Source organism: Salmo salar, chromosome 04, assembly GCF_965601325.2.
Source record: "Salmo salar chromosome 04, fSalSal1, whole genome shotgun sequence".
NCBI lineage: Eukaryota > Metazoa > Chordata > Actinopteri > Salmoniformes > Salmonidae > Salmo > Salmo salar.
The window spans coordinates 63,147,532-63,175,287 of record NC_138294.1 but is presented as its reverse complement, the minus strand read 5'-3'; the positions used below and the strand labels follow the sequence as shown (position 1 = coordinate 63,175,287).

General features: G+C 40.8%; 1 protein-coding gene and 1 pseudogene across 3 annotated transcripts in view; one reads left to right on the top strand and one right to left on the bottom strand.

The window, feature by feature from the left end:
* Positions 1–1,535: 1,535 nt before the first annotated feature.
* LOC106603499 (GTPase Era, mitochondrial-like) lies at positions 1,536–10,769 on the bottom strand (annotated as a pseudogene). The gene is made up of 10 exons (XR_014392167.1): positions 10,523–10,769; positions 9,986–10,150; positions 9,653–9,781; positions 9,456–9,533; positions 7,248–7,294; positions 7,095–7,156; positions 6,780–6,892; positions 6,251–6,574; positions 5,928–6,077; positions 1,536–2,095 (listed from the first exon to the last, which is right to left on the bottom strand). The product of XR_014392167.1 is annotated as a GTPase Era, mitochondrial-like (transcript).
* Positions 10,080–27,756, top strand: part of LOC106603497 (protein FAM222B) — a 65,275-nt gene continuing 47,598 nt past the window's right edge. The window contains exon 1 of one of the 2 annotated variants that reach the window (XM_014197271.3): positions 10,080–10,211. The gene's annotated coding sequence lies outside the window, so the exon portion shown is untranslated. Of the gene's footprint in view, positions 10,212–18,387; positions 18,542–27,756 lie in introns of those variants that run through there. The other variant, XM_014197270.3, reaches the window with a different exon arrangement.

Genomic DNA, 27,756 nt, shown 5'->3' with positions numbered 1-27,756 from the left:
ATATTGTAAGATGCTTGTTGACTTGTGAAATAATGTTTAAAATTAAAAACCAAAGAATGACTATCAATGTCTTGGTGTACATCTCACTCTGAATGTTAAATACTGTACCAAGGTTACCACCTCAATGCATGGACAGGTTACACATATGAAATTGTATGAAAGCGTACATATTATTTTTGTAAATGTATTTATCATTTCATATACTCCTTGCAAAGCAGTTGGTTTGTCTAATTGAAGATTACCTCTAGTATTCTGCACTAAACATACGGTTGTTAGGAGTGTAACTGCCAGTGTAATCAATGGAGAGCAGCTGTTTCTGTAGACAGAGTGAACTGAGACATTACAGCCCTCTTTCTCCCCCTCTTCTTCTCACTGTCTCACTCTCTCTCTTCATTGAGACACCCCAGCCCTCCCTCTCTTTATCTCTCTCTCTCTTTGGCCTTGCTTTAGGCCACACACTTGTTTTTCATCAAGATAGCCTGGATAGTGACAGCGCATAGAGCAAACTTACAGGGAGGGGGAGAAATGAACCTATTTACCATTATCTGACCGATTTTACCAGCAGGTTAGCGCTCTATTTTACCAACGGTTTAGCGCTCTATTTTACCACCAGCAGGTTAGCGCTCTATTTTACCACCAGCAGGTTAGCGCTCTATTTTACCACCAGCAGGTTAGCGCTCTATTTTACCACCAGCAGGTTAGAGCTCTATTTTACCACCAGCAGGTTAGCGCTCTATTTTACCACCAGCAGGTTAGCGCTCTATTTTACCACCAGCAGGTTAGCGCTCTATTTTACCACCAGCAGGTTAGCACTCTATTTTACCACCAGCAGGTTAGCGCTCTATTTTACCACCAGCAGGTTAGCGCTCTATTTTACCACCAGCAGGTTAGCGCTCTATTTTACCACCAGCAGGTTAGCGCTCTATTTTACCACCAGCAGGTTAGCGCTCTATTTTACCAACGATTTAGCGCTCTATTTTACCACCAGCAGGTTAGCGCTCTATTTTACCACCAGCAGGTTAGCGCTCTATTTTACCACCAGCAGGTTAGCGCTCTATTTTACCACCAGCAGGTTAGCGCTCTATTTTACCACCAGCAGGTTAGCGCTCTATTTTACCACCAGCAGGTTAGCGCTCTATTTTACTACCAGCAGGTTAGCGCTCTATTTTGAATTCCATTAAAGAGAAACAATTCAGTCCTCAGGGGTTTTGCTTTGAGAGAGAATAAGAAGGAAAGATAGAAAGAGAGCGAGAGAGAGAAAGGGATAGAAATCAAGGCTTGAGGGGACAGCAATGCTATTGTCAGCTGACAGAGAAAGAGTGAGAGGAGAGAGACAGGGGGAGGATAGCACAACAGGGACATTCGACAGACAGAACGTGACTGTGCTACTCCCAGTTCAATCATCACAGGGACAGGTGAGGCAGAGGTCTACTGCCAAGAGGAAGGTTCTGGGAGCCTAAAATAAAACATGAACCTTTTCACAGTTCACCTCACCACACACACACACCAAAATATAGCCATTTAAATAACAGAGGTGAGAGGTAAAAATTATAATTACAAGATAATATGTTACAGAATCTCTGAAAGACAAACCAGTGGAAAATATATGCAAAAATATAAGCACGTCATCCTTTACTCAAGAGCAATGCTTATGCAAGAATACAGTATGATGACCCTTGAGAGAAGTGACTGTAGAAAAGGCTGGGAACAAGTTCAAGGGGAGAGAGCTGTCACTCTGTGTTTCCATTAACTCTCAATAGCTGACTCACGATGAGCACTCACAAGCTCTCAGCAGCACAGTTTAGCTGTAGGTCTGTCCACAGTCAAGCAATAGAAACCAGTCAGATCTTTCATTGAATATAGTATCCAAAGAATCCATAGAGTACAAGAGTGTTAATTTCCAACACACTAGGCCACCATAATACTGTGTTTGCCCCAGATGATCAAAATACTCTGTTTCCCATAATCCTCTTCAATTCTTCACCTTCACTGAGAGCCTCAGCTTGACCTCCCTGAGGAACACAGTGCTAAGGTCCTCTCCAGCCTCTCTGGCTATCCTGGAAACCATCTGACCAGCCTGGCCAATCACCACTTTCTGTCACCAGGAGAAATACAAAAAACAGAGAAAAGGAAATACATTATATTAATATGAGCATGCATTTCAATATGATGCCAATGTTTTAAGTCCACAAGAGGACCACAGTTACTATAGCAGATAAGAATAATTTATACTGTAATACTCACTCGGTCCTAACAACCAAATATACAGGAAATCAATGACTTTCAACTCTGTCATCATTCACTTAACTGAATGAAAACTAGAGAGTAGTCTGGTGCAGGGATCAAGTTTAAATCACTGAGCACTGCTGTAACCACTGCAGATGTAGGCTAACATTCATCCAGTCTGTCTGACATGAAACAAGTATGGTTTAAAAAGGAATCTGCTCAAATATTTACAAGTTATTACAGGCTAAAGAACTCCAGGTATAGTGACTTGAAGTTAAAGAGTATGAAAAAACTGTTAATCTACACATGTAATCATCAGTCAGAGAACACATGGCTGAGCAGCTTCATCTCTTAAACATTAGGGGGAAATGGTTGGGACAGGATACAGATCAGAGTTGGGGTCAATTCCATTTCAATTCAGTCAATTCAGGAAGCACATTGAAATTCCTATTACAATTTCCCTCGTTGTTCGGAACTGAAATTTAAATGTTCCGTTTACTTCCTAACTGAATAAACTGAATTGAAATGGAATTGACCCCAAACCTGACAGAGATGTCATGTAAAAGCAAGCTGTAGAATCACTATGGGAATGTGATGTAAGGGGGGAGGGGAAGAAGTAAAAAAACAGCCGGTTCAGATGAACTATCTGTCGACACATTGACAGGCCTGTGTGAAATGCCACACACACAGAGCATGGAACCTCGATCCGTCTGTGAGAAAGTTACCGTTACTTCTCTCCTTCTTGTCTTTATCTTCTTCCACTGATGGCTTCTCACATGTTCATTAGTAACTGGGTAGTTAGGTTGGTGGGGGTGTCATTGACATGTTTCACAACAGGGGACATATACAGCGCCATCTGTAATTATTGGAACAGTGAAGTATTGTTTCTTCTTTTGGCTCTATACTCCAAACAATGATTATGAAGTTAAAGGGCAGATTGTCAAATTTTATTTGAGGGTATTTTAATCCATATATTTTAATCCATACTGTATATAAATTACACCACTTTTTGTAAATAGTCCCCCCATTTTATGGGAGCAAAAGTATTGGAACAAATTCACTTACAGTTGAAGTCGGAAGTTTACATTCACTTAGGTTGGAGTCATTAAAAATAGTTTTTCAACCACTCCACAAATTTCTTGTTAACAAACTGTAGTTTTTGCAAGTCAGTTAGGACATCTACTTTATGCATGACACAAGTAATTGTTCTAACAATTGTTTACAGACAGATTATTTCACTTATAATTCACTGTATCACAATTCCAGTGGGTCAGAAGTTTACATACACTAAGTTGACTGTGCCTTTAAACAGATTGGAAAATTCCAGAAAATTATGTTATGGCTTTAGAAGCTTCTGATAGGCTAATTGACATCATTTGAGTCAATTGGAGGTGTACCTGTGGATGTATTTCAAGGCCTACCTTCAAACTCAGTGCCTCTTTGCTTGACCTCATGGGAAAATCAAAAGAAATCAGCCAAGACCTCAGAAAAATAATTGTAGACCTCCACAAGTCTGGTTCATCCTTGGGAGCAATTTCCAAACGCCTGAATGTACCACGTTCATCTGTACAAACAATAGTATGCAAGTATACACACCATGGGACCACGCAGCCGTCAAACTGCTCAGTAAGGAGACGCGTTCTGTCTCCTAGAGATGAACGTACTTTGGTGCGAAAAGTGCAAATCAATCCCAGAACAGCAGCAAAGGATCTTGTGAAGATGCTGGAGGAAACAGGTACAAAAGTATCTATATCCACAGTAAAACGAGTCCTATATCGACATAACCTGAAAGGCCGCTCAGCAAGGAAGAAGCCACTGCTCCAAAACTGCCATAAAAAAGACAGACTACGGTTTGCAACTGCACATGGGGACAAAGCTCGTACTTTTTTGTCTTCTAGTCTGATGAAACAAAAATAGAATTGTTTGGCCATAATGACCATCATTATGTTTGGAGGAAAAAGGGGGATGCTTGCAAGCCGAAGAACACCATCCCAACCGTGAAGCACAGGGGTGGCAGCATCATGTTATGTGGGTGCTTTGCTACAGGAGGGACTGGTGCACTTCACAAAATAGATGGCATCATGAGGCAGGACAATTATGTGGATATATTGAAGCAACATCTCAAGACATCAGTCAGGAAGTTAAAGCTTGGTCGCAAAAGGGTCTTCCAAATGGACAATGACCCCAAGCATACTTCCAAAGTTGGGGCAAAATGGCTTAAGGACAACAAAGTCAAGGTATTGGAGTGGCCATCACAAAGCCCTGACCTCAATCCCATAGAAAATTTGTGGGCAGAACTGAAATAGCATGTGCGAGCAAGGAGGCCTACAAACCTGACTCAGTTACACCAGCTCTGTCAGGAGGAATGGGCCAAAATTCACCCAACTTATTGTGGGAAGCTTGTGGAAGGCTACCCGAAACGTTTGACCCAAGTTAAACAATTTGAAGGCAATGCTACCAAATACTAATCGAGTGTATGTAAACTTCTGACCCACTGGGAATGTGATGAAAAAAATAAAAGCTGAAATAAATCATTCTTTCTACTATTATTCTGACATTTCACATTCTTCAAATAAAGTGATGATCCTAACTGACCTAAGACAGGGAATTTTTACTAGGATTAAATGTCAGGAATTGTGAAAAACTGAGTTTAAATGTATTTGGCTAAGGTGTATGTAAACTTCCTACTTCAACTGTATATATGTATTAAAGTAGTAAAAAGTTAGGTAATAGGTTGTGACTCTACAAATTTGTTGGATGCATTTGCTCTTTGTTTTGGTTGTGTTTCAGATTATTCTGTGCCCAATAGAAATGAATGGTAAATAATGTATTGTGTCATTTTGGAGTCACTTTTATTGTAAATAAATGTGGATGCTACCATGATTACGTATAATCCTGAATGAATCGTGAATAATGATGAGTGAGAAAGCACAAATATTGTACCCCCAAGGCATGCTAACCTCTCACCATGACAATAACAGGGGAGGTTAGCATTATTTGGGGGGGGGGGGGTTATGATATTTGAGCGTCTATAACTTTCTCACTCATCATGATTCACCTAACTTTTTACTACTTTAATAAACATATGTGAATTTTTCCCAATACTTTTGCTCCCCTAAAATGGAGGGACTATGTACAAAAAGTGCTGTAATTTCTAAATGGTTCACCCGATATGAATGAAAACACTTTAACCTCATAGTCATTGTTTGAGTTCAAATCCAAAATGTTGAAGTATACAGCAATTTTTTTTAAATAAATGCTTCACTGTCCCAATAATTACAGAGGGCACTGTATCTAAATCAACATTCAAAATATTACTGAAAATGCCATGTGACTTTCTTTCTTCACATACAGTTTTACTGCTATATCCAGCTCTCCATTCCCCCTGTCGTGCCACAAGTCAATCGACTGCAATTGCGAGCAAAAAATAGTTAATATAATTTCAATGGTAGTACTACTGTGAGTATTTCTCTATATGTGCTACAATGTTTATGTCTGGCACATAATCATCATATATTAGGGACTAAAGAGTAAATCATTGTGATTCGACACTGGACCTACAATACATCTCAAGCTGGGATAGGAGATAGCTCTTGACAGTTAAAATGGTTGACATGCACACGCACTACATCTACATGTGGCTATGAGTGCAGTGTATTGTCTGGCTGTGAAGTCTGTGTGCGTCCGTAATGACAAGTCACCTGTGTCATTGTGTAGGGCACTTCTTTGGGCAGATACTCGAGAAGCTTCTCTCTGACAGTGTTGGTGCAGACCTCCTCAGGAGTCTGGTTAGTCAGAACGTCACTGTGGTATTGCCAAGAACCAGGCTTTGACCCCACTACTAGGTACCTCTGTAGGACAGACAGACAGACATGATGTCTATAGTAATATTAGTTGTCACACATCAACATAGACACAATTGCTTTCCATGGGTTTTAAAGAACTTTAATTATTCCACGAGTGTACTTGTCTACTTGGTATCAGATTTGCTTTTAGTCCGTATATGACCATAAGCTACCATCACCTTCAGTGTCTCCACATCCTCTCTATCCACAGCAGAGAGCATGAAGACATCCTTGAAGTGGGCCCAGCCCTGTTGGGTCTTCAGAGCGCTCACTTGCTCCTTACTCAGCCCTGACTGGGCCTCACTGCCCTCACCAGGAGCCACATCACCACCTGGCTTGCCCTCATCTCCAGACCCTGGTGTCCTGGTCTCCCTGTCTGTCCTCCTCTCAGCACAGGGGGGCTTGATCACACTGCGGACCTGCAGCTTCCGCCCATTCACCACTCCACATGTCAGATCCGCTGTAATCTCCAACAACCTGCTCTTGCTCTTCAGCGAGTCAACCTGTGCCATACACAGTAGAGGGTTCATGTAACAATTCATATGTAGTAGACAGTTCCTAGTATATTACATGGTAATAATGCATTATATCATATGACAACCACGATCTCACCTCAGTGCATATGATCAGTGCTATGATTGACTTTAAGATGAGGCCATGGAGAGAGGATGAGATTTGCATGTGTTTGCTACATAAATAGAGAAGTACCTTTTTGAGAACTAGGACTGCTGGGACATCTGGGTACTGGGTCAGGCATATCAGGACCTCAAAGTCTAGCTTGTTGCAGGCCCACTTGTCCGACACATCCACCATTATCACCACTGAAGAGATAACAACAAGAAGAGGACATAAACACAATGCAGTGCATTGTCATTTGCGAGAAAAAAAATATTTATTTCAAAGGAATTGCAAAATGTGTGGGACCACATATTGTTTAAAAAGCGTAGACTAGATTGTCTGAAAAGCAATAGCCTTACAGCAGTCATCTGTGTGCCCGAAAACTGAAGAAGAATCGTACAGTACCAAGGTCAGCTTCCTTGACTGTATTCCAAGGATCCTCGAGGAGAGACTTCTCCAGCTGGTGCCTGTGGAGAAGATAAATAGCCTGTTGGAGATTCGCCTATTTCATTTTATGCACTGCAATACCACAGTAATGAAACCGGTGTAACAAATCACCTCTTGACTTTTGAAGGTGTAGTAAGTCCAGGAGTGTCCAGTAAAATCTAGAGAGAGAATGTATAAGTATGCATGTACAGTTGAAGTCAGAAGTTTACATACACCTCAGCCAAATACATTTAAACTCAGTTTTTCACAATTCCTGACATTTAATCCTAGTAAAATGTCCCTATCTTAGGTCAGTTAGGGTCACCACTTTGTTTTGAAGAATGTGAAATGTCGGAATAATAGTAGAGAGAATGATTTATTTCAGCTTTTATTTCTTTCATCATATTCCCAGTGGGTCAGAAGTTTACATACACTCAATTAGTATTTGGTAGCATTGCTGTAACGCCCAGGCCATAGAGAGGGGTTTTTGTTCTTTATTTTGGTTAGGCCAGGGTGTTACATTGGGTGGGCGTTCTGTTTTTGTATTTCTTTGTTTTGGGCCATGTGTGGCTCCCAATCAGGCACAGCTGAAGTTCGTTGTTGCTGATTGGGAGTCACACATAAGGAGCATGTTTTTCCTTTGGGTTTTGTGGGTAATTGTTTCTGTTAGTGTTTTGCACCTGACAGGACTGTTTGGCTGTCGGTTTTCTTGTTTTGTTTGTATAGTGTTCTTTCTTTATTAAATATTCAATGATGAACACTAACTCCGCTGCACCTTGGTCTACTCTCTCTCACGACAGCCGTTACAATTGCCTTTAAATTGTTTAACTTGGGTCAAACGTTTCGGGTAGCCTTCCACAAGCTTCCCACAATAAGTTGGGTGAATTTTGGCCCATTCCTCCTGACAGAGCTGGTGTAACTGAGTCAGGTTTGTAGGCCTCCTTGCTCGCACACGCTTTTTCAGTTCTGCCCACAAATTTTCTATAGGATTGAGGTCAGGGCTTTATGTTGGCCACTCCAATTCCTTGACTTTGTTGTCCTTAAGCCATTTTGCCACAACTTTGGAAGTATGCTTGGTGTCATTGTCCATTTGGAAGACCAGTTTGCGACCAAGCTTTAACTTCCTGATTGATGTCTTGAGATGTTGCTTCAATATATCCACATAATTGTCCTGCCTCATGATGCCATCAATTTTGTGAAGTGCACCAGTCCCTCCTGCAGCAAAGCACCCCCACAACATGATGCTGCCTCCCCCGTGCTTCACGGTTGGGATGATGTTCTTCGGCTTGCAAGCCTCCCCTTTTTCCTCCAAACATAACGATGGTCTTTATGGCCATTTTTTGTTTCATCAGACCAGAGGACATTTCTCCAAAAAGTACGATCTTTGTTCCCATGTGCAGTTGCAAACCGTAGTCTGGCTTTTTTTATGGCGGTTTTGGAGCAGAGGCTTCTTCCTTGCTGAGCGGCCTTTCAGGTTATGTCGATATAGGACTCGTTTTACAATGGATATAGATACCGTTGCACCTGTTTCCTCCAGCATCTTCACAAGGTCCTTTGCTGTTGTTCTGGGATTGATTTGCACTTTTCGCACCAAAGTACGTTCATCTCTAGGAGACAGAACGCGTCTCCTTCCTGAGCGGTATGCCGGCTGCATGGTCCCATGGTGTTTATACTTGCGTACTATTGTTTGTAAAGATGAACGTGGTACCTTCAGGCGTTTGGAAATTGCTCCCAAGGATGAACCAGACTTGTGGAGGTCTACAATAATGTTTTCTGAGGTATTGGCTGATTTCTTTTGATTTTCCCATGATGTCAAACAAAGAGGCACTGAGATTGAAAATAGGCCTTGAAATACATCCACAGGTACACCTCCAATTGACTCAAACTATGTCAATTAGCCTATCAGAAGCTTCTAAAGCCATGACATAATTTTCTGGAATTTTCCAAGCTGTTTAAAGGCACAGTCAACTTAGTGTAGGTAAACTTCTGACCCACTGGAATTGTGATACAGTGAATTATAAGTGAAATAATCTGTCTGTAAACAATTGTTGGAACAATTACTTGTGTCATGCACAAAGTAGATGTCCTAACCAACTTGCACAAACTACAGTTTGTTAACTAGAAATTTGTGGAGTGGTTGAAAAACGAGTTTTAATGACTCCAACCTAAGTGTATGTAAACTTCCGACTTCAACTGTATAAGTGTGGTTATCTAATAAATATAACGTTTGTATATTGGACAGATACTGTACATAATGTAACACAGCACTGATAAAATAATGAACAATTGCCAAATTTCTGCTATGCTCAATGCATGGTCTGAGAGGTGATTCTCACTTACAATCTGTGTGTCATCTACTGTGAGAACACCGAGGGCACGGGACCGTGTGGTATGCACTTTCTTGGAAACAGCAAACACCTATGAGAGATCATGTTCAAAGAAACTGGTGTTAATGGTAAATAAACTCCAGGCTGACTGATGCCATGATGTTTACAGCTTAAACTGAAGAAACTGGCCAGTACAATAAAGTGAACTACCTTTCTGCCAAGCTGTTGGTTGGACAGTGTGGACTTCCCAGCATTTGGATGCACCAATAATGGCCACTCTTAAAACCTTTGATTTCTCTGGTTGATCTGGATCCTTCACCAGCCATGATATTTGCTTAGCTGAAACAAGAGTTTAGGGGTTGACATCAGAAATATGAGTAAAATATAGGTACATAATACAGATCTACAGAATACAGGGGCATATGTAATATTCATACTTTAGTCTACACATTCAGTGCGCAGCATTTGCATAAGTAGCAACTGTACTACTATGCCCGGAGGTAACCCTCTTTTGTTTTCAGAGGCAGCAGCAGTTGTGATTACCGCTGTCGGGCGGAACTGAGGCTGGATAGTGATAAAGACTGTCATCTGTCTCTGCCGCTTTGCCTTTCGCCAGTCTGCTCAAAAACGCATCCGATGTAATAAAACAGGCGGGGGTGAAGCAAAAACCCTGTCCATTATTGGTCCCTGGACGACGGGCAGCCCATCCTAAACCAAAGCAACAGAAAGAGACATCGAGAACATCATCATCACTGCGTGTCCCTGCCAGGTAACTGATGCAACGGCTGTGCCTAGTTTACAATGGCGCAGGAATCAGATTTAAAAAAAGTATTATAATTATAGCTAAATGACATGTATGTAACCTGACATCAATGGAGCTATTTCCTCAAAATGAAATAAATAGCTAGCTGGATAAGGCATGGCTGTCAAGAACATCTCATTATCGCAGACCCATTCCAGTTAATGTATTATTTCAGACAAAATAAAATATATTTCTGGTTGGTGGGAAGGCTATTACATTTATATGATAGCTTATTAATTTGAGAGAACGCTAAGCAGATAAGGTAGAAGATGACTGACCCGTTCTGAGAAACGGTGACACATTTAACAGTGGCGCAGAGATGCTGAAAGCAACTCTCGAAAAATATACCGATTTTCGGAAAATCGAGATGCTCACACGGAAATCCATTTATGATATAAACTTATCTTGCCTAGTTATCGATGAAATCCCAACATATTTCGGTGACACTATCCGAAACGCAAGGTTACTTTATGCATTATTGTTTTCGTTCATATTGCACTTAGGGGGGCAGCCATGATGGATAAACAAAAGAGTGGTTTTGTCTGTGGAAGAGGTTCTGCTTGGTTGTTGTGGCGAGCTATTGGCTTTACCGCCCCCTAGCGAACAAGAGGAGGAAACGCTATTGATCTTTATTGCTCGACTTCTGATGCCATCTCCTGTCAAATACTCTCTCAGTCTCAACCCCAATGGAACCACTGAATTTTGGATCACATTATAGAAAACCACATAATGTAGAAATATGCATTCAATAGCTGACACATCACAAACAATTTAAAGCTGTCTTCAGTTTGAGAGGAATGCCCGTGTGGCTCAGTTGTGTTTGCATGGTGTTTGCAACGCCAGGGTTGTAGGTTCGATTTTCACGGGGGACCAGTACGGAAAATACAAATTTATGAAATGTATGCATTCACTACTGTAAGTCGCTCTGGATAAGAGCGTCTGCTAAATGACTAAAATGTTAAAACTGTTAAGTGCTGCACCTGAGAAGGAGCAGCTCTCTGCATTACATCCATGATAAATAATGTGTCTTCTGAGCCATTGCTATTGGCCATAATAGCAATCTCTCTGCTGCTTATCTCTGGCAAATTGATTTATTTATTCTTTATTTAACTAGGCAAGTCAGTTAAGAACAAATTCTTATTTACAATGACGGCCTACCAAAAGGCAAAAGACCTCCTGCGGGGACGGGGGCTGGGATTAAAAATGTAAAATAAATAACATATAAATATAGGACAAAACACACATCACGACAAGAGAGACAACACAACACTACATAAAGAGAGACCTAAGACAACAACATAGCAAGGCAGCAACACATGACAACACAGCATGGTAGCAACACAACATGACAACAACATGGTAGCAGCACAAAACATGGTACAAACATTGTTAATACTCAACTGAAAGTAAATTAACTTGAGCTTTTATTGATGAAATAGGCCTATGGATCATCACACTGAGAAAAATGGCTTGATAATATACATGAAAAATAAGCAACAGACAAGTCTGCCATTACAGATTGTCAGTCCCCGAAGGCTATTTACGTACCCCCTGGCACTGACTTGTTTATCCCCGGGGGTACCCACATGCACCACAGTTTTGGAAAACACTGCAGTCGAAACGCCCTGGGCTTTAGCAACATGTTATCCGGAGGAATACGCAGCAACGATGCCTAAATGTCCTTACTCACTAATTCACAACAAGAAGTTGACAAAAATTGGATTTGATTATACATTATAAGTCTGCTCTAATGTTAATTTAAGGATAAGGGAGTGCATATGTAGTTGATCGATTGATTTCTTCTATTTTATTATGTTGTTTTCAGTCTGCTTCCTCGCAAGTAAAGCAAGAGAGAGCAGATGTTTCCTCATAGTCCATCAAACATGCCGGCTGCTTGTTAGTCTTCCAGGACTCCCTCAGGATGTAACAAACACCTCCACTGGGGAGGATGATGTAGGATATCAGGTAGCTCACAATCTGTCATCATCCAACTCTAAAAGTTGTGCAGAAAAAGAGGGAGCAACAAAAACAGAGCCTTTAGCAGACACTCACTGTGGAATAGACTTTTAGTGGAACTAGAAACTGAAGGATATTTGAGGATCAGTATGTTGGAACTGAGCTCTCTCTCACGCGCTTTCAAACACTCATGCACACACGTACAGACACACACGCACACACACACACACACACACACACGCACACACACACACGCACACACACACACACACACACACACACACACACACACACACACACACACACACACACACACTCACACTCACACTCACACTCACACACGCACACATTTGTTCAAGGCCTTTGCTCCCTCAGGGCTTTCCTCACATGGCCATTTCACGTGGGAGTGCATCGGAGTTCTTTCTATGACTGCATTAACATTGGCCTTCAAAAAGGGAAAGGGCTCTCTCCAAAAAGAACAAAATGGCTGTGCCTGCAAACCATTTAATCATAAATTATTGTAGAGCCCATGTTGCCATTTAAAGTGCACTTGCCAAGTGGAAATGGAATACTGTCATAGAAGATCTCTTCTCTGATCTAGTTCATTTTCCAATTCATTCTATTCTCTATCTTGCATCTGTGATGTTTGATAGAAGTAATGGTTCTTAATTGTCAGTAACAATGAAGCCAGTAACCTCCCCCAAAACATACAGTGAATTCCATTCCTCTTGCTCATCTATGTTGACTCCAGGCAGAAAGTAACTCCTGTCACGTCAAATTTACCCAGCATCTCCTATAGCAGTCAGACTAACTAGATGTGCCTTAACAGGCAGCTGCTAGAGTGATGCTGTCAACCTTGCTGCTGGCGAGGAATAACAAAGTTTAGGAAATAATAAGCATGAGACATGAGCACGTCAAGAGGTAGCTGTGGGAGAAGGCAGGCAGGGGTTGCCAATGCAACCGAGCATTCACCAATCCATTACAGATGATTGCAGTCAGTAACACAATACAGCAGCTGCACAGCTGCCACATCCTCTATAAGGCCTTCATCAAAATGCTTTTTAAGAAACACCCACCAGGTCACAAAGATTCTCTGTTGATTGTAAAGTCCCTCTGTCATTGGAGAGAGAGAAAAAAGTTTGTCAATCTAGACTTGCAATCAATATGACTTGTCTGTAAAGTGGATCGATTATGCCTCCCTTTGAAATCATCAATCATGTCGGCGGTGAATTTAAAAGCGTAATTAGGTACAGCTTTCCTAAACATCCTGTATTGACATTATTCTGGGGCAGGAGAAAAGACACCATTCTGCGTCATTAACTTTGTATTATGGCCTGATGTGCCCACTGCTGTGCTGTTACTTTCCCGTTCCCAGATGAAGTCACTGTGATTGGGCTTTCAGACAGAGCTCTCCCCCTGCCCCCCTCACTTGATGTTGGGATTTGGGTGCAGTAACATTTGCAGGCCAGGCAGGATTTGTCTTGGGTGATTGTAATGGTCTGGTCGGGATGATAACCAAGTAATTTCCATGTATTATATAATGACATATGATGTCTCAATCAGGTACAGTTGAAGTCGGAAGTTTACATACACCTTTTCCAAATACATTTAAACTCAGTTTTTCACATTTCCTGACATTTAATCCCAGTAAACATTCCCTGTCTTAGGTCAGTTAGGATCACCACTTTATTTTTAAAAATGTGAATTGTCAGAATAATATTAGAGAGAATGATTTATTTCAGCTTTTATTTCTTTCATCACATTCCCAGTGGGTCAGAAGTTTACATACACTCAATTAGTATTTGGTAGCATTGCCTTTAAATTGTTTAACTTGGGTCAAACGTTTCAGGTAGCCTTCTACAAGCTTCCCACAATAAGTTGGGTGAATTTTGGCCCATTCCTCCTGACAGAGTTGGTGTAACTGAGTCAGGTTTGTAGGCCTCCTTGCTCGCACAAGCTTTTTCAGTTCTGCCCACAAATTTTCTATAGGATTGAGGTCAGCGCTTTGTGATGGCCACTCCAATACCTTGACTTTGTTGTCCTTAAGCCATTTTGCCACAACTTTGGAAGTATGCTTGGGGTCATTGTCCATTTGGAAGACCCATTTGCGACCAAGCTTTAACTTCCTGACTGATGTCTTGAAATGTTGCTTCAATATATCCACATAATTGTCCTGCCTCATGATGCCATCTATTTTGTGAAGTGCACCCTCCTGCAGCAAAGCACCCCCACAACATGATGCTGCCACCCCTGTGCTTCAGGGTTGGGATGGTGTTCTTCGGCTTGCAAGCATCCCCTTTTTCCTCCAAACATAATGATGCCAAACAGTTTTATTTTTGTTTCATCAGACCAGAGGACATTTCTCCAAAAAGTACAATCTTTGTCCCCATGTGCAGTTGCAAACCATAGTCTGGCTTTTTTATGGCGGTTTTGGAACAGTGGCTTCTTCCTTGCTGAGCGGCCTTTCAGGTTATGTCGATATAGGACTCATTTTACTGTGGATATAGATACTTTTGTACCTGTTTCCTCCAGCATCTTCACAAGGTCCTTTGCTGTTGTTCTGGGATTGATTTGCACTTTTTGAACCAAAGTACGTTCATCTCTAGGAGACAGAACGCATCTCCTTCCTGAGCGGTATGACGGCTGCGTGGCCCCGTGGTGTTTATACTTGCGTACTATTATTGTTTGTTCAGATGAACGTGGTACCTTCAGGCATTTGGAAATTGCACCCAAGGATGAACCAGTCTTGTGGAGGTCTACAATTTTTTTCTGAGGTATTGGCTGATTTCTTTTGATTTTCCCATGAGGTCAAGCAAAGAGGCACTGAGTTTGAAGATAGGCCTTGAAATACATCCACAGGTACACCTCCAATTGACTCAAATGATATCAATTAGCCTATCAGAAGCTTCTAAAGCCATAACATCATTTTCTGGAATTTTCCAAGCTGTTTAAAGGCACAGTCAACTTAGTGTATGTAAACTTCTGACCCACTGGAATTGTGATACAGTGAATTATAAGTGAAATAATCTGTCTGTAAACAATTGTTGGAAAAAGTACTTGTGTGATGCACAAAGTAGATGTCCTAACCGACTTGCCAAAACTATAGTTTGTTAACAAGAAATTTGTGGAGTGGTTGAAACGAGTTTTAATGACTCCAACCTAAGTGTATGTAAACTTCCGATTTCAACTGTATATCATATACTTGCTACTTATTATCATTCACGGTACAGTAATATTGCTGATTCAAATCGTCATTTAAGTTTTTTTTTTAATTACTTTGCCTACCATTATGTAACTTGTTTTTTATTTTTCCCATCAAAGAGATATTCATTCATATATCACAGATATATAATTACCTGCTCCTAAATACCTGGCATGCAGACATGGTATATACTATAATATAAGGGAATGATACAGTACATTATCTCAATGTATGACTATCATTTTCTTCAAGCCTCATAATGATATCTATACTCAAATCAAGTCATTCAAATCAAATGTTATTTGTCACATGCGCCGAATACAGCAGGTGTAGACCTTACCGTGAAATGCTTACTTACAAGCCCTTAACTAATAATGCAGTTGAAGAAATAGAGTTAAGAAAATATTTACGGTACCGAGTCAATGTGCGGGGGTACAGATTAGTCGAGGTAATTTGTAAAGTGACTATGTATAGATAATAAACAGAGAGTAGCAGCAGTGTAAAAACAAAGGAGATGGGAGTCAATGTAAATAGTCTGGGTGGCTATTTGATTAATTGTTCAGCAGTCTTGTGGCTTGGGGGTGGAAGCTGTTAAGGAGCCTTTTGGTCCTAGACTTGGTGCTCCGGTACCGCTTGCCGTGATGCAACCGGTCAGGATGCTCCCGATGGTGCAGCTGTGGAACTTTTTGAGGATCTGGGGACCCATGCCAAATCATTTCAGTCTCCTGAGAGGGTGAAGGTGTTGTCGTGTCCTTTTCACAACTGTCTTGGTGTGTTTGGACCATGATAGTATGTTGGGGATGTGGACACCAAGGAACTTGAAACTCTCGACCTGCTCCACTTCAGCCCTGCCGATGTTAATGGGGCTTGTTCGGCCCTCTTCTTCCTTAAGTCCACAATCAGCTCCTTTGTCTTGGTCACATTGAGAGGTTGTTGTCCTGGTACCACACTGCCAGGTCTCTGACCTCCTTCCTATAGGCTGTCTCATCGATGTCGGTGATCAGGTCTACCACTGTTGTGCCGTCAGCAAACTTAATGATGGTATTGGAGTCTGGCTTGGCCACGCAGTTGCGGGTGAACAGGAAGTACAGGAGGGGACTAAGCACACACCCCTGAGGGGCCTCAGTGTTGAGGATCATAGTGGCAGTTGTGTTGTTGCCTACCCTTACCACCTGGGGGGCGGTCCGTCAGGAAGTCCAGGATCCAGTTGCAGAGGGAGGTGTTTAGTCCCAGGGTCTTTAGCTTAGTGATGAGCTTTGTGGGTACTATGGTGTTCAATGCTGAGCTGTAGTCAATGAACAGCATTCTCACATAGGTGTTCCTTTTGTCCAGGTGGGAAAGGGCAGTGTGGAGTACAATTGAGATTGTGTAATCTGTGGATCTGTTGGGGGGGTATGCGAGTTGGAGTGGGTCTAGGGTTTCCGGCGTGATGGTCTTGATGTGAGCCATGACCAGCCTTTCAAAGCACTTCATGGCTACCAATGTGAATGTTACGGGGCGGTAATCATTTAGGCAGGTTACCTTCGCTTTCTTGGGCACAGGGACTATGGTGGTCTGTTTGAAACATGTAGGTATTACAGACTCGGTCAGGGAGAGGGTAAAAATGTCAGTGAAGACACTTGCCAGTTGGTCCGGGCATGCTTTGAGTACACGTCCTGGTAATATGTCTGGTCCCACGGCTTTGTGAATGTTGACCTGTTTAAAGGTCTTGCTCACATTGGCTATGGATATCGTGATCACACAGTCATCTGGAACAGCTGGTGCTCTCATGCATGCTTCAGTGTTGCTTGCCTCGAAACGAGCATAAGACATTTGGCTCATCTGGTAGGCTTGCGTCACTGGGCAGCTCGCGTCTGGGTTTCCCTTTGTAGTCCGTAATAGTTTTAAAGCCCTGCCACATCCGATGAGCGTCAGAGCCAGTGTAGTAGGATTCAATCTTAGTCCTGTATTGATGCTTTACCTGTTTGATGGTTCATCTGAGGGCATAGTGGGATTTCTTATAAGCGTCCGGATTAGTCTCCCGCTCCTTGAAAGCGGCAGCTCTAGCATTTAGCTCGGTGCGGATGTTGTCTGTTATCCATGGCTTCTGGTTGGGATATGTACGTACGGTCACTGTGGGGACGATGTCGTAAATGCACTTATTGATGAAGCCGGTGACTGAGGTGGTATACTCCTCAATGCCATTGGATGAATCCCGGAACATATTCCAGTCTGTGCTAGAAAAACAGTCCTGTAGCATAGCATTCGCGTCATCTGACCACTTCCGTGTTGAGCAAGTCACTGGTGCTTTCTGCTTTAGTTTGAGCTTGTAAGCAGGAATCAGGAGGATGGAATTATGGTCAGATTTGCCAATTGGGGGGCGAGGGAGAGCTTTCTATGCGTCTCTGTGTGTGGAGTAAAGGTGGTCTAGAGTTTGGTTGTGCATGTGACATGCTGGTAGAAATGAGGTAAAACGGGTTTAAATTTGCCTGAATTATAGTCCCCGGCTATATTTTAGGGAGGTGAATGAAGTGGACACTGGATTATGTGTACATATACATGCTTTGAATTACTGTGATAAGCAATGAACTGTTTTCTAGTCTTGCAAATGTAGAAATATAAAATTATTTGTAATATGAAACTTTTGCCCAGTCATATTTTTATTTATTTTTTATTTAACATATATTGTGTACCAAGATGTTATGCATTCAATATCGCCATCAATATGATAATTATCACCACCTTTGTTATTGTCACAATAATGAAGGATATCAATTCAATTCTGGAAATGTTAAGTAGAGCAATGCATTTCATGAGTTTATTAATCGATGACATTTCCCTCATTCTTTTCTTGGGACTTTGCCCGGTTAAACGTTGTCACTGACCACAGTTCTAGGACCAGTTATGCCTAACCTTATCAAAACCTTAATCATTATTTAGGAAAATAAACCAAACTGGTCCTAGGGGAAAACTTCAGTCAAGAAGACCGACTTGGCTCGGTGCTGAGAAATCCTGCGCATGCGTTGGAAGTTTCTGCCGCAGACAGCAGCAGCAGTGATTCGGCAACGCAGAGCAACAACAAATAGAAAAACAAATCTGTATTTGAATTTTAAACCATGACGATGTTTTAAGCAATGCCTTTCGAGGAGGTACATGGAGAGTAAGTACTTCTACCTAATATCTGATTTAGTTCATCACGCTGGAAGATAATTACTTATCGTAAATGTGTGCAAAGCAGAGACGGCAACAAAGGAGTCAACGTTAGCTAACAAGCTGCTAGCTTTGTGTTTCATTAGTTAGCCTGCTAGTTAGCCTGCTATCCAGGTAGCTAGCTACGAGTTAGCATGCTAACAAGCTAGCCCTTGATCATGACTCTCGGGTCCATTACATTACACATACGAGTCATTGGACCTTAAGTTGTAACTATACAGTAGTATCCTTTAAGAGTACATCTTGGGCTAGCGAACAAGCTGGCTATCGATATTGCACTTACAATAATTGGATTAAACGTTATTCCCTTGTTCAAATAACTCTTAATTCAAGGTTAGTGGTAGCTGAATTTTGGCATTACGTTCGATACTTCAGTTTTCTCTACTGAATGTGTCAACTAGCCAGCATCTTATGTCGTCTAATGTTGATGCTAAATCTATCATAATTTAACGGATTATAACGGATTACATTATCCTCAATAAATTAATTAGCTATACATTATTTTACCTAACCATTTTGTCGAGCATTTAGCTAGCTAATGTACTGTAGTTACCGACTGTAACCAATTTGTTAGAATATGAAGATTGCATTTTCTTTATTGTGGCATTAACTAGCTAATTGTTTTGAATTACACACAGGTTGATTTTCATTTCACTGAATAACGAGTCAACTATGTAGTTTACAAGCCTACCACCTCCTTAAAATATTGTCATCTCAGCCAGGGGCGAATAGCGGGTGTGTTCTTCTCTGGGGAGATGGATAATTAATTGATTGCCAACTTTCTGCATTTGGACAGCCTGGCGCTGGTGGGTGGGCAGGTCGAATTTGTTGTGCTTACACTTACAGTAACGTTACGCAGTGTGTTGCTCAATTGCTGTGCTGCTTTGATAAGACTGAATCATCCAGTACCCATGCAAGGGCTCCAGAGTGGCACAGTGGTCTAAGACACTGCATCTCATTGCAAGAGGCGTCACTACAGTCCCTGGTTCGAATCCAGGCTGTATCACATCCGGCCGTGATTGAGAGTCAGATAGGGCGGCACACAATTGGCCCAGCGTTGTCCAGGTTTGGCCGGGGTAGGCCGCCATTGTAAATAAGAATTTGTTCTTAACTGACTTGCCTAGTTAAATAAAAAAAGGGTTAATCATTTCTATGTGAGGTGGAGGCTGAGAGAGAGAGACTGGAGAAGCACCTGACATAGCTAACAGTGGCCTTTGAAACAAGACAGGGGTCAGGTGTGTCAATGCCACCATATTCAGATTGATCTGACAGTCAAGGAGTGGTTTGGATGTGATGTCAGAAACTGTTATCATTTTGCAGGGCTTTTTTCTGATAGGGCTACTGTTCCTCATTTTCATAGACAGACACTCAGTATTGTGACTGTCTCACAGTTTAGCATGAATATAATCTCTCTCCACAATCCAGCATTTAGTTGTCCCTCTACACATCAGCATATTATTATTGTTTAACTTGGACTCCTCTTGAACAAACCAGTGAGAGGTTTGGCAAGGTAACAAAAGCTCGACCTCATGCATCTGGCTTTTTACTTTGCAGAAGCTGTTTGATTGATTGGCTGAGGCTTGGCATGAACCGAAATGTGAATTCCGGGTTGATGAGTAAAACAATTGTACATATCCATGTATATGGAGGAGGGGGTAGCCGCAGCCCGGAGTATAGATGGGTTAGCTGACAACTTTACGAAAACGATGTGCGCGCTTCCATGGGGCAGAAGCTAGCCTGTCATTGTGATTCTGGATGGCCAGGATGACCAACCAAAAACTGTAACAATGCATTTGAGACAAGTGCTCATTGTGCAAATTTATTTACGTATTCAATAAACATTGGAGAGGAAATATAGCTTGCATGCTGTCAACAGTCTAAGCCAACCCCCAATGTTTTGCCCCATAGTAGTGCATGCTTCGGGTTTTGTTGCTGAACAACAAACCTGTCTATGGGGGAGTGGGTGTGTAGAAACCGCTCTGCTATCCACCTAATTTTGGAACGCTTTTAAAACACGAAAACCAAACGCAGGAAACTATGTATACAACTTCCTCCGCACTTCTGCATTATCATAATTCATATGTGCGCCACTAAAAATCCCTGCATTAGCATGTTTCTGTTAGCTGATACATCATGAGAAAATACACCATATTACTTTCCTGCTAATGTGCCTGGACCTTGTAGACTAAACTGCAGAGAAAACCACCATAACTGATCCAAATGGTTGCCCAATCAGGCAGGCTGGAGGCAGTTATTTTGAAAAAAAATAGTCTTTTGAGCGTTTATTCAAATGACATAGGCTATTCACTGCAGTTTAAAGCCTAGACTGGAGTTTTGTACTCACTTGAAACAATAATAATGTTGTTGTAGCCCAGGTAGGATACATTTCTTGTCCCCATTTCTAAAACAATAGGGTAGCTTTTCAAGCTGCGTTCCTGGGGACTGGCAGGTGGTGCACTCAGCTCAGCCTTGTGAGCGCACATATTATTTAGTTATATGATAGTTTTTTTTCTTTTGCTGTGTAAATTCACTGGATATATTCACTACAGTATTAAACATTGAGCTTATAAATTATGGGCTAATATGCATACACTTATAACTTATAGGCTACATCCTAGGCTATATAGGCTGTTCCTTTTAAATCCCAGGAAAAGCCGGCTACAAAAGCTTGTTGGACACTTACTTCGACTTATTTTCTTTAACCATTTTCTTGTCTGAAAATGTAGGCTTAATCAATAGTGGAGCTTTGCGTGCCCAAGGACCACAGAGCGCAGCCTGGAGGAACGCACTACAGATCTGCCATTTCATAATATTTTAACATATTTGTCTTGCATTTTGACATGTAAATATTTAGCCTATAGCCCTAACATTTAGCTAATGAATGGCCAATATTTAGCTTCTTTCTTCGGCTACACATCACTCGCCTCTCTCTTCCAGCTGTTCCCATGCGCAACAGGCTATAGGCTACGCAAGCCTCTCCGCAATAGGCCATTCCTCTTCTCATTAAGAAATCTCAGGAAAAGCTGTAGCTGCAAAAGCTATAGGACATTTATTTGGATACTTTTTTAATACTAGGCCTAATAGCCTATTCGGGGAAAGAAGCAATCTTGCTAATTGCTAAATGTAAAACAGACATGCAGTATAGAAATGCATATCAGGGAAAGTTGAGAGAGTGCATTGGTGTTAGAGGTTGACCGATTATGATTTTTCAACGCCGATACCGATTTAATGGAGGACCCAAAAAAAGCCGATACCGATTAATTGGCCTTTTTTTGGTATATATTTGTAATAATGACAATTACAACAATACTGAATGAACACTTATTTTAACTTAATATAATACATCAATAAAATCAATTTAGTCTCAAATAAATAATGAAACATGTTCAATTTGGTTTAAATAATGCAAAAACAAAGTGTTGGAGAAGAAAGTAAAAGTGCAATATGTGCCATGTAAGAAAGCTAACGTTTAATTTCCTTGCTCAGACGATGAGAACATATGAAAGCTGGTGGTTCCTTTTTAACATGAGTCTTCAATATTCCCAGGTAAGAAGTTTTAGGTTGTTGTTATTATAGGACTATTTCTCTCTATACCATTTGTATTTCATACACCTTTGACTGTTGGATGTTCTAATAGGTACTTTAGTATTGCCAGCCTAATCTCGGGAGTTGATAGGCTTGAAGTCATAAACAGCGCAATGCTTGAAGCACAGCGTAGAGCTGCTGGCAAATGCACGAAAGTGCTGTTTGAATGAATGCTTACAAGCCTGCTGCTGCCTACCACCGCTCAGTCAGACTGCTCTATCAAATCATAGACTTAATTATAATAACACACAGAAATATGAGCCTTAGGTCATTATTATGGTCGAATCCGGAAACTATTATTTCGAAAATAAAACGTTTATTCTTTCAGTGAAATACGGGACCATTCCGTATTGTATTTAACAGGTGGCATCCATATGTCTAAATATTCCTGTTACATTGCACAACCTTCAATGTTATGTCAAAATTATGTACAATTCTGGCAAGTTAGTTACGGTCTTTGTTAGGAAGAAATGTTCTTCACACAGTTCGCAACGAGCCAGGCGGCCCAAACTGCTGCATATACCCTGACGCTGCTTGCACAGAACGCAAGAAAAGTGACACAATTTCCCTAGTTAAAACAAATTCATGTTAGCAGGCAATATTAACTAAATATGCAGGTTTAACAAATATATACTTGTGTATTGATTTTAAGAAAGGCATTGACGTTTATGATTAGGTACACATTGGTGCAACGACAGTGCTTTTTTTGCGAATGCACTTGTTATATTACCCATTTGGCGAAGTAGGCTGTGATTCAATGACAAATTAACAGGCACCGCATCGACTATATGCAACGCAGGACAAGCTAGATAACTTCTCTGGGCTAGGTGGGACGTGACCGTCCCACACTATTCAACAGCCAGTGAAATAGCATGGCGCGAAATACAAAACAGCAAAAATCTCATTTCATTTTCTCAAACAATCAACTATTTGACACCATTTTAATGATAAGACTCTCGTTAATCTAACAACATTGTCCGATTCCAAAAAGGCTTTACGGCGAAAGCATAAAATTAGATTATGTTAGGGCATAAACTTCACAAGAAAATCCACACAGCCATTTTCCAAGCAAGGACATGCATCATAAAAAACAAAAGTACAACTAAAATATTCACTAACCTTTGATCTTCATCAGATGGCACTCATAGGACTTCATGTTATACAATACATGTTTGTTTTGCTCGATAAAGTTCATATTTATATCCAAAAACAGCATTTTACATTGGCGCGTGATGTTCAGAAAATGTATTCCCACCAAAACTTCCGGTGAATGTGCACATCAATTTACAAAAATAATAATCATAAACGTTGATAAAATTTACAACAGTTATTGAAAGAATTATAGATACACTACTCCTTGACGCAACCGCTTTGTCAGATTTCCAAATTACTTTACGGAGAAAGCACATTGTTCAATATTCTGAGTACATAGCTCAGCCATCGAAGCAAGCTATACAGCTACCCGCCAAGTTCTGGCATCAACAAACTCTGAATTAGTATTATAAATATTCTCTTACCTTTGCTGATCTTCGTCAGAATGCACTCCGAGGACTCCTACTTCCACAAGAAATGTTTGTTTTGTTCGAAATACTCCATATTTATGTCCAAATACCTCTGTTTTGTTCGTGCGTTCAGATCACTATCCAAAGGCATAACGCGCGAGCGCAGTACCAGAGACAAAGTCAAAATGTTCCATTACCGGGCGTAGAAACATGTCAAACGTTGTTTACAATTAATCCTTAGGGTGTTTTTAACATAAAACGTTGATAATATTCCAACCGGACAATAGCGTACTCATTACAGAAGAAAAAGGAGGGGCGGAATCGCGCATCACCAAGTCCTTTGTCCATAGGCAGTCCACTCATTGTCTGAGCTACTATTCTCTGCCCAGTAACAGGAGAAGGATGGAAAAACTTTCTGAAGGCTGTTGACAGCCAATGGAAGCCTTAGGGAGTGCAACGTGACCCCACAGACACTGTAGTTTCGATAGGGATTCAAAAGAAGAACTACAATTCTCAGATTTCCACACTTCCTGGTTGGATTTTTCTCAGGTTTTTGCCTGCCATATGAGTTCTGTTATACTCAGACATCATTCAAACAGTTTTAGAAACTTCAGAGTGTTTTCTATCCAAATCTACTAATAATATGCAAATATTTGACTCTGGGCCCGAGTATTAGGCAGTTTACTCTGGGCATGCTTTTCATCCGAAGTCGAAAATACTATTTAGCCTATACCCTAAAAAGATAAACTAGTAATATCATCAACCATGTGTAGTTAACTAGTGATTATGTTAAGATTGATTGTTTTTTAATAAGATAAGTTTAATGCTAGCTAGCACCTTACCATGGCTCCTTGCTGCACTCGCATAACAGGTATGCAGCCTGCCATGCAGTCTCGTCGTGGAGTGCAATGTAATCGGCCATAATTGGTGTCCAAAAATACAGATTGTTATGAAAACTTGAAATCGGCCCTAATTAATCACCCATTCTGATTAATCGGTTGACCTCTAATTGGTGTGATCACTTTTGGCCGGTTATGATAACATTGTTGCATTGCAAATAGTTGCACAGGACATAGAGATGAGCACAGTGGAAAAAGAAGACCCAAAATAATTGACAACCATTAGAAAAATGGAAATCACTTGCAAACCAGGCCTACATGTACATTGAAGTATTATTTGCAGTTTTCACTATGACAATGAACACACCCTAAAAACACTGAATGCTCTTAACCAGTACCTGTGCATTAGAGACCTCATGAATGGTCTTGTGTTACCACCATATTAATAGGCAGCATGCAGTAGGATGCGTTGATCAGGTGTAGGACTGTAGAATGATTAACTTTCCTCTAGTATGGATGCTCACCAACGTTTTATAGATTAATACAACAATGTCATTACAAAATCCTATTAACACGGATTGCTTCTTTCTCACTCATACAGATGGAGTGATTTTGATAATATTTGACACCTGATCACTTTTTGAAAAGTGCAGTTAACCAGAATGTCGCAAACCCATGCTAGTTCCCATATAAGGAGATGGCTGTGACTTGATAGCATTGTAAACGACAAGGGAAGTATTATGATATCAACCAATGTTATTTTCTTACCCCACTCCTTTCCACACGCCCATACTCTGGTCACCATATTGGGCTGCAGCTATATGGGAAATGTTTGGGGTTGAGAGAGGGAGGGGGATGTTTCAGCCTGTGTGCCTCGACAGATCTGGTTTAGGTGACTCCTCATTACAAATAGTAGATTTCTTCCTGCTGCAATTCTGGACATCTATTACAATGCATTTTTAGCAGATGGGATTTTTTTCTGCATTTGTGCAGATTCACCAAATGCTACCCACGATCCAGTGGAGCCTGGGGTAACGTTACGCTTTTTTCAAGTGGTCAGTTTCATTCTATTACTGCTCAGCTACTTGTGCTGTCAAAATACCAGCTCAGTTTTTCCTGTGTCTTGTGCAATGGGATGTAGGCCTACTACTGTTTAATGGTTGTCTTTTATGCAATGTTGAAGAGCCACTCTAGTTTATAAGAGTGTAATACTGTATCTGTGATTTGATATCAGTGGTGATTAGGTGTGGCAAAATTCAAGTAATTTCCCCCAAATTCACTGGTTTCCTGGATTTTGTCCTTATTCCTTCGTAATTCCGGGAGTCTTCCAACCAGGATTTCTGAAAAAAACAGGTAATTTTGGGAAAGTTCCAGAAGTTTGCAACCCTAGTGATGATATGCTGACCAAATTAAGTGTCATTTCACCAACTAATTTACCGTTTCTGGCCACAAATTAACACTTCAGTGTCCTCCAATATGCTGTAGAATGTAGCAACGTTATGTCCTGTCCTTACTCGTGGAGTCTGACAGTTTAAAGTGCAATTTCCTTTGCCAACTGGGAGAGCGGTTATTTAATTTACGACAGAGATCTAATCATTCTGCTCTTTGATATCTTCTGCTTACTCCGTCAAAAATGAGAGCTTGACATTAGTTTGCCCGAGAGTGGCGTTTTACATCGTTTCGCAGTTGCCCTACATTTTCCAAAGGGTGGATAATTCAATTTCAAACACGTGTTTCCCGAGAAACGCAGACTCCTTGACTCAGTGCAATTATCGAGTATTGTAAGGGATGATTTTGTCGTCTGGGTGCTACGTTTCCACAACGAAGAGCCATTAAATGATTTAATATTCTTCAATGAATCCCAGTCGGTTTTCTCTTGATGCTCAAGACTTACATTAGTGATGCAGTATTACATTATTGGTTGTCATTTCAAGTTTATTGTTTGGTAAGGAATGATGAAGCCTCAATTGTTGAAATGGGAAATGCATAGAATGGAAATGGGCTACTGTCTAAATTTAAGATTCGCTGTAAGGTATTAAAACATCTTGATGAGAAGATTCAATTATTATGCCCACTCATATTTAATGTATCATATTATTTACCCTTTTTTTTTTTTTACAGGCGATGTCTGCCACATTAAATAGCCTTTCTTTGTAACAATGGCTTCATTATATAGAGAGGGTGGCTCGATAAATTGGCTCTCATTTAGAGAAGGCACTGTTGTTCTCAAGTGCAAAGCACCACAATGCATTGCAACCTAAATGCATGTGCTAATTAGCCACTGCAAGAAGCCACCATACAGGCTTTATAAGTATGTTTTCTAATGTTCATGTTTAATTGACCTGCCAGTGCAACGTATGACTCTAGCTGAGGGCAAATGAAGAGGAAAGCATATTTGTCATGAATGTTTTTTCAGTAAACCACTTCAGGCTGGCAGAGCAATATAGCAGATATTAATTAGGTGCTTTTGTGGCTAGTGTCAGAAATGCTTGGCTAAAATAAATCTTAAACCATGTCTTTTTTTTAATCAATATTACTGACATATTTTCATATAAAGCATAAAGGCTAGGCTACATGGTTTTAGTGTCAAATAAGTTTTAGGCAAATTGGAGAGAGATTTGGCTAGCCGATGAAAAATCATCCAATGGGATTCATTCATCATGAAACTAGCTCTAGATCTAGCATGATTTGACCTAATATTCAGCTGCTGCTGATGTATTTTAATAATAGGTCATTGTAAGTGAAGATGATTGTCCCCACAGAGAGAGTGAATCAGATACACATCAGTTGACATTTTATTCTTCAAAAGATTCTGTACTAAGGTCAAAATGTAGTATAGGTCTATAGAATATCCATACATACTCATTTTAAACAGCGGTAGTAGAACACCTTGGCAGCAGCTAATGGGGATCCATAATAAATACAAATATAGGATTACATCAAGTCATGCTTGATTTTGCGGAACCTCTGAGTTCTAGGCTATGAATCACATAGTCTAGAGCATAGATCACAAGGTACAGAGAAAGAACAAAAAACGTGAGTAGCTTTTCTGATGTTTCAACTGTTGTTGGGAATTGATTTAATGGAAAGCTCATTAAGATGCATTGATTCGTGACAATTATGATTCAGCACCCGCCTGTTTACTGTGAAATACCTTGGGAAAAACTGCATTATTTTATGATGCGATAATTGTCTGTGCTGGAATGAGGACCGAGTTTGGGAAACCCTGCTCTAGATGA